This window comes from Coffea arabica, chromosome 11e (genome assembly GCF_036785885.1).
Source record: "Coffea arabica cultivar ET-39 chromosome 11e, Coffea Arabica ET-39 HiFi, whole genome shotgun sequence".
Taxonomy (NCBI): Eukaryota; Viridiplantae; Streptophyta; class Magnoliopsida; order Gentianales; family Rubiaceae; genus Coffea; species Coffea arabica.
Window position 1 is genome coordinate 20,781,475 of NC_092331.1, and position 8,044 is coordinate 20,789,518.

Genomic DNA, 8,044 nt, shown 5'->3' on the forward strand with positions numbered 1-8,044 from the left:
CAAGTCCGCTAGCATAGAGTTACAACAAGATAAAGTGGGTTTCCTCAAGTCCTCTACCTATTCCATGCTTTGGGTTGTCAAACCCATGAAATCTAAGCTTGATTCTTGAAGAAAAATGGAGAGAATGCAAGAGTTTATGGTTACCTCTTAACCCTTGAAGAAACCAGAAATTTTCACCACAAAACCTCCAAGAAATTTCCACTAAATGATGTCCTCCTCCAAGCTAAAATTAATCTCCAAGTAGTTTTGAAGTTGGATGCAAATTTGGAAGTGAAATGGAAGGAAGATGAAGTGAAGCTTTTCTTCCTTCTTCCTTTGCTGGTTTCGGCTGACTCCAAGAGAGAGAACAGAGAGTGTTTTGTGTGTTGATGGTTGGTGGATGAAGTGTGTTAAGGAAGCTAGGTTAATGGTGCAAAAGTCAACTCACAATAGTGCGCGAATAGTGATGTGCACTACCACTTTTCTTTCTTGTTTGTTACACTCGTGCACTAATTCTCAAATGTAATCCCTTTAACACTATAATTATTCACTCTTAGTAGTCTAATATAAATTTCTTAAATCTCTACTTAGTCGTTTTGGCGCGACATACGCGAACTTTCGATTCGCGCGCGATGAAACGAAATTTAAATGCGATTCATGTAACGATAATATAATTAACCAATACTAGGGTAAATAATTACAAAAATAACTTTTTTAAGAATAAAAATATGAGTCCTCACAAATGGGCCAGTTTCTTGAACAACGATACTAGTTGATACCCATAGGACTGACTTTGACTTTGGAAGATCATTAAGATATCCTTTAGTGTTTTGACATTCATTTGCATTTGTAAGGAACTAGATATAATTCTTGGAGCGATTGCTTAAGTTGGGATCTTTTGAACTTTCTTTGACGGATGAACTTTCTTTGGGGTCTAGAATCTACCCTTGGAGAAATTGGGAAACCATTGTCTCTTGTTTTGTTCTGCATGCATGTATGTGTTTACCGTATTGCGGACTAATAATACGTATAGTGTACTAGACATGTTTTGTGAACTTGGTTTTGCTAGGATGATACGTACAATATTTTTGTGATTTAACTTGTGAATTTGTTGTGTTATATATTCTAAGGGTGTTTTCTCATTTTGGCCTATGTTGTTTTCTTCATATTCTATATATATAGTCGATCTATTTTTGCTCATACACGTATATAGTTTATTTTAAAAAAAAGTATGAAGGGACGAAGAAGTCGAGGACGAGGGGTTACTCATGGACATGGGACTGGGCAAGCTCAAGAACCAAGAGAAGAAAGAGAAGCGGCAGCTAAACAACGACATGAACCACAGGCCGAAGCAGGGGATCAGGTAGCGATGGCCATACAACGAATGACCGATATTTTGGTGCGTTTAGTGAAACAACAAGGGCGAGCACCTGTTAATCAACCCAAGGAACCTGAGGGAGGAGAGGATAGAGCCCTAGAGCGTTTTCAGAAGTTTTCTCCTCCTAAATTTCTTGGAGGATCTAATCCGGTGGCAGCCGAGAGTTGGTTATAACAAATGATTAATATTTTTGCTGCACTAAATTATCCAAAGGAGAGACTGCGGTATTTCAATTTGAAGGGCCAGCTCGTGCTTGGTGGAACATGATTACGGCTAAGTGGTAGAGGGAACAAATAGCGCAGACTTGGGTAAATTTCATACGGGAATTTAATGAGAAATACCTTCCACCCTTAGTCTAAGAGAAAAGGGAGAACGATTTCATTAGATTACGTCAGGGAGCCTTGAGTGTGTCAGAATATGAAACCCAATTCACTAAGTTATCTAAATTTGCCCCTGAATTAGTAACTATGGAGCAAAGAAGAGTAAGACAGTTTGTATAGGGATTAAATATGGAAATCCAGGAAGCTCTTGCGGCGGCTCAAATCACTACATTCACAGAAGTTCTTGAGAAAGTCCAACGGGTTGAAATTGCAATGGGGCAAGTAAAAGCATTCCAAGCACGAAAAAGAAGTGCGTCGAGTAGTGAGCCTGAGGAAGTTAAGGACACCGTACGACTTTCCAAAGCTAGAAGAGTAAACCTTCCACCTTACCCACCATGGATGCAAGGACAATACGAGGAAAGTTCGACAAGAGAAAGTCAGGTAAGAAGAGGACGACAAGAGGAAGTCTCTCTAAAGAATCCACTAGAAGCTCCTCGATTAGCATGTAGTTACTGTGGGAAAACAAATCATACTGAGAATGCATGCTAGGTAAAGGGAAAGAAATGCTTGATATGTGGAAGTGCTGATCATCAACTTCACAATTGTTCGGGAAAGCAACAAAGAAGGTTGAATGTGCAGCAAAGGGATCAGATTACTTCTAGGCCGAACCAAGAAAGAGGAAACAGATCCAGGGCATCAACAACCCTTTCCAAAATCTTATGAAGATTAGAATTTCGATAACGAAATTCTTTTAAGGAGGGGAGATTGTGAGATTTTGAAAAAAAAAATTTAATTATTTTCTCATTTTGCGTGCGTTAAATAATATTTTGACTTACTATAGTTTAAATCCTTTAATTTCTAAGGTATTTTTATGGTTGAATTAAATTTTAATTGTTTATTTTTATATTGTGGTGCGTGTTTAGTTATAGTGCATTGTGGATAGTGTGGCTCACTAGTAAGTGTGTATTAAATTTAGTGGACATGAACGAATGTTATATACCAAGGAATATATGCCTAGAAGTGTTAATAGTGAGCTAGAGGAATACCACATAGATGAGTGATTAGAAACTAAGAAGAAAGATCAAGAGATAAGCATTAGTCAAAGTAGTGCCACGTGTCGCGTTTTCATTTAGTCTTGGAGCACTTAAGTCTTCATTTTTATAACTTCATTTGGAGCATGAAATAACCCTTCATTCTTTCCTCAAGCTGGCCGAACCTCAAGAGGAGCAAGACCAGGAGAGAAAACTCTATATTTCGTTTGATTTCCTTCACCAAATCTTGAGAGATTTCTTCCAATTACCAAAATCTACCCCGATTATGTGAGAACCCTCACTTTAAAATACAATTTCACTAAACTACATGCCTTTCCTTAAGATTTAAACAACTTATTACATGCCCTTGCATTATATTCTACATGTGTTACAACAATTCCCTTGTATTGCATTTCATTTCCTCTACTTGAATTAAAACATTTCTTTGAGTTGGTTTTAGTTTATTTCACCACTTACATTTTTACCAAATATTATTTTGTTGTGGTTGGGACTTTATATGATAGGTTAGAGGTGTTAAATAGGCATTGGAACATTTGGAAGGGTTGAAACACCATTAGTCAAAGATTAAGGAAGTAATGGACAAGAATTGGGCCATGTGGCAAAATCCTAGCCATGTATCTTGTTTGACCAAAAGATTAGAGAAATTTTAAACCAACTTTGCTTCATTTCCTCCACCATATTTTCATCCACCTTGAAGCTTCCAAAGGAAGGAAGAAAACTCCATTTCTCTTGCTTTCTAACCCTAGCTTAAACTTGAACAAAAATCATAAGACCAAGAGCTTAAGTTGGTGAATGATTTGCCTTCAACCCTAGGGTGTGTTTTCAAGCTTGAAACTTTTGGTCTGGTTGTTGTTTGGGTGACTCAAGCTTCTTACAAGAGAGGTATGTGATCCTTAATCTTTGATTTTATGGTGTTATATCAAATATTTAAAGCTTTGAGGGCAAACTAGAGGTTGCATGAGTAATGTTTGTGGTGAATCTCCTTGAACTAAGCAAGTGGTAGTAGGGTTAGTTAGTTTGTCTACCATGTGTTTGATGAAATGTTTGAACTTTGTTTATGGTTTTTCTTGAGGTATTAATATGTTTTAGACCCTTTTTGAGTTGGAGATAACACTTGGCATGTTGTTTAAGTGAATACAATGAAAGGATGAAGGTTGGTGACATGAAGGAACTTGTGGACTATTTTCTTTCTTCTTGGCTGACCGGTTTTGGAAGGAGAGGTTTTTCCTTGATTTTGTGGTTCATTTGCACCTTAATCAAGCCTAAGAAACTTGGCTAGACATTGGTTAAGCTTGTGTGTGAGTTGAAGTGGAAATAAAGCAAGAAAAGTAGTTGTTATGAGCTAATAGTAGACTGATTTGGCTCCTTTGGTTGGCTAGACTGTTTTGATCCTCTTAATTATGTTGTGTATTGCATTTTGAGCTCCAATGGTACTAGTTAACTTACTCCCTGATTATGAACCCTAGAAGATTGAATTGGGTGATTTTGAACCAAAACAAATGAAGTTAGCAACAAGAATTAGTGTAACTTTGTTAAGGCATTGAAGTGGATCAAAAGTGAAAAATCAGCCATCTTGTCTGAGCTACTGGTACCACTAGGAGATGAAACTAGAGTGTATATTTGCTATCTTTGGAAATCCCTTTGAGTCTAGATTCCAACGCCACTGACGGCACTTGATTCTGACCTTCCTACAGTGAGATATAGCCATTTTCCCAAGACTACGCGGGCGCGACTGTTTTACCCGCGAATAACAAATTGAGCTTGGATGAAACTTTTCTTTTGCCCAACTTTCATGCACTTGTTAAACTTGTTTTCTCATGAACTTTTACTGCATTTTGGGCCAAGTTTGCATGATGAATTGAATGGCTTTAACCACTCACTTGGTCTCTTAATGAGCCTACAATTGAGTGGGAAATGAACCTAATTTGTTAACGATTTCACTCGTTGCCATAGGATTGGGAAACGAAGGTGGTCGTAACCGAGATACTTGACGTTTGACTGCTGTATTGCTTGACAGGTGAGTGTTCCAAGTAAATGAAAATATTTACGTGGAATGTCTTCTTGCTTGAATAACATGCTTACTTGGTTAAAGTAATTGTTCTTGAATTGATAACCTTTAGGACGAGGATGTACTTTATCATACTCGATCCTTTGTAGTTTACTTCATGATAGTAATATGAAATGAAGTGCTTTCCTTATACTTGAATTGTTGGTCTTGCACTTGACTTGTTGGTTTTTCACTTGACTTGTTGGTCCCTCGAGTGGTTATTCCACCGACTTACGTGTTACTCGCTCATCGTTGTTAGACAATGCTGAGTACTTGTTTTCTCGTCTCATAGGCAAGTGTGTACTTTCTCGCACTTGACCTAACTTGACTAAACTTGTGATATTTTGTTAAAACATGTATTAGCCGTTTTGTTACAACTGAAAAGTGGGCAGAATCCGGCTACTTTCTGATCGAATTTCGTGCTGGATTTGAGGCAGTGAGTTTTCAAAATTTTTAAGTTTTCTTTTTCCCGTCAATCTGGCCCTTAATCCGGCCAACATCTGATCGAATTTGTGGCCGGACTTGCTGATAAAGTTTCTTATTTCTGCGGCTTTCTTCCAATTTTCTTATTTGATCAAGTTTTCATAACCATCCGATTTTCAACTGTTTGGACCTGAGATACTTGAAATGCTTGAAACATGATATGTTGAATTTATTTGTGACTTGAACCTATTTAGGCGAGTGTACTCTTATGTATACTCAATTGACCCGAATTGACTAAACACTTGATATCTCCTTCACGCATGAACAAGTAACTTGATTTGTGTATTGACTTGAAAATATGAATTACTGGACATTACTTGAGAATATGAATTACTGGACATTACTTGAGAGTACGAATTACTGGACAGTACTGAAATACTTGAGAATATGAATTACTGGACATTACTTGTGACTTGATTCTAGCTAGGCGAGTGTGTCATTATCACACTTGGCCTCCCTTTCTTGAATGATCTTGTACTCACTTGAACTTGATTGACCTGTACTTGTGTTTGTACTTGTATTTAACTTGCAAGTGCTGAGCGGCCGTATGTACCACACTCCATCCGAGTGGGAGGTACCTCTCATCCCGTCTCAGTACTTTTATCCCGATTAAGTTGAATTGAAAAGTTATCTCATCGACACTAGGGCTGAGCGGTTGCATGTACTACACTCCATCCGAGTAGGAGGTACCTCTCATCCCGTCTCAGTACCTCTATCCTGTTTTGTCAAATGGAGTGTTATCTCCTCGACTAATTGGTATGCTCAAATATTACCACCACTGTTTATTTCTGAATATGAAGCGTTAAGTGACAACTAATGTCTCCAAGCTTTACTGTGTGAGCGTTGGATAATTGCCAACGACTCCAATCTTGATTACTGAATACTTGCGGGCTATAAGCCATATCCTGAATTACTGTATATCTGGGACTATAAGTCTAACCCCGGGGCTAGTTGGTCAAATCGAGCCGGCAAGGGTTTGGTCGAGGAGATCAACGAATCTTGGGTACTTCTTGGACGTTCGGGCCCGGTAGGGGGTGATCGGTGGACGGAAACTGGCGTAAAGTGGGGATCTACGAATGTTATACTTTCGTGGTTGACGGAAGGTCAACGGACCTTGATCAAGCTACTATGAAACTTGCTCCTGAGAGCAACCTATATCCTTTGACATGAATGTGTTCCTTACTGCACCCTTTTGCATGTTTTATCTGGCTATTTGCTCAATTATATACTGGATTATAATCTCATCGAAGTTGACTTGTTTCTTGATGTCTGAATATGCTATCTTGTCTCGTATTTTACCTACTTAATTACTTGGAACCTCACTGGGTTTCTAGCTCATTCCACGCCATTTGTTTTCCTTACAGGGATGAGAACATGAGATGTTGAATTGAGGAAGGCCTCGTTTTCTTCTAAGTTTGTTAGTTGCTGGTGTGAGCACTGCATAGGTGTCTAGCCGACTTGTTTGGTTTGATTTTTGGCAAGTTCAACTCTTTGGTTGTAATAATTTCATTTTCTTTTGAGGGTCTATTTGTAAATATTTATGTTATTTGACTGAGTCCTGGCGAGAGTTGGGCAGGCGGTCTGCCAAACCCTTGGGTACGCCCTAGGGTTAGGTGGGGCTGTCACAGGTGGTATCAGAGCCATTTCGCATGGTCTCTGCGTGAGGTGAGCTTGGGGCCAAGTGGTGTTATGGTCCCGATTGGGTGAATAAGTGGAAAAGACTAGGTGCTTTTGTTGGGCGTAAGCTATGAATCATGATTGTTATAAGCGTAAATCCTTTTTCATGATACTTGGGGAAGATAGATATGTACGTCAGGTAGGAATCTCTAATATAGGTGATTTACTCTTGGGACCAGCCGGCTCGAGTTGTGAATTATTTTATTTTGGATTCTTGTATCTGAGTACCAAAGTGGAGAGCACTAGAATAAGGGTTTGTATCTTGCTTGCTCTTAAGGTAGGTTTTGATGGCAAAGGCCAAGGCGCGGAAGATTCTAACATTTGACCTAGTAATTGGACTGATCGAGGGAACGGATCCCGGAAGGTTATCATGGACTAATCTAGTAATAGTCTGACTAGGGTTTCTATAGACGGTGGCCAGATTGTAGTGTACGTCGAGAAATTTGCACTGAAGACCTGTTTCCTTCTCCTATGACTGTGAAGACTTGATAAGTGTTTATTGGATTTTGAGGCGGTTTAACTACAACTATATGGATATTTCTACCCCTCTTGTGATTTTTGACACCGTAGTTTGGTTCTTGATGAACTACCCTTGCCTATACTTTCTTGACACCTATCCACTAATGTCAAAGGATGGACTTGGCTTGATTATTACCGTGTTGAAACCGAGAGTTTTGGAATTATGTATGGAAATTTGAGAAAAAGAATTAGGTTCTATACCTGTATGCAAAAATTTTGAGATGAGGTGTGGAACTTTTTAGATACGAAGTATACTTTAGGATTTGATTATGTACATAAGTGATAAGAATACTCCTTGTGTTAAACTCCCGGAATAAGAATAAGTGGCATAATATTTTGAGATATTGCCCTACCTGTATTCTACTTGTCTATCTCATTTGAGAATAGCTAAATTTAATTCCTCGTGGTTGGATTGGAAGTGAATGAACTTAAAAGTTATATGACTAGAGTTTTCAATTGTAATTAGTTACTTATTCTGCTCCTTTGATTTGCCTGGCAAGCTATCATCGAGTTAAGTGAATCGACGAGATGACAAATGTGACTGATCTGCATAAGAAAATAGAGATTATTCGAATGGAAGTAGAGTTCC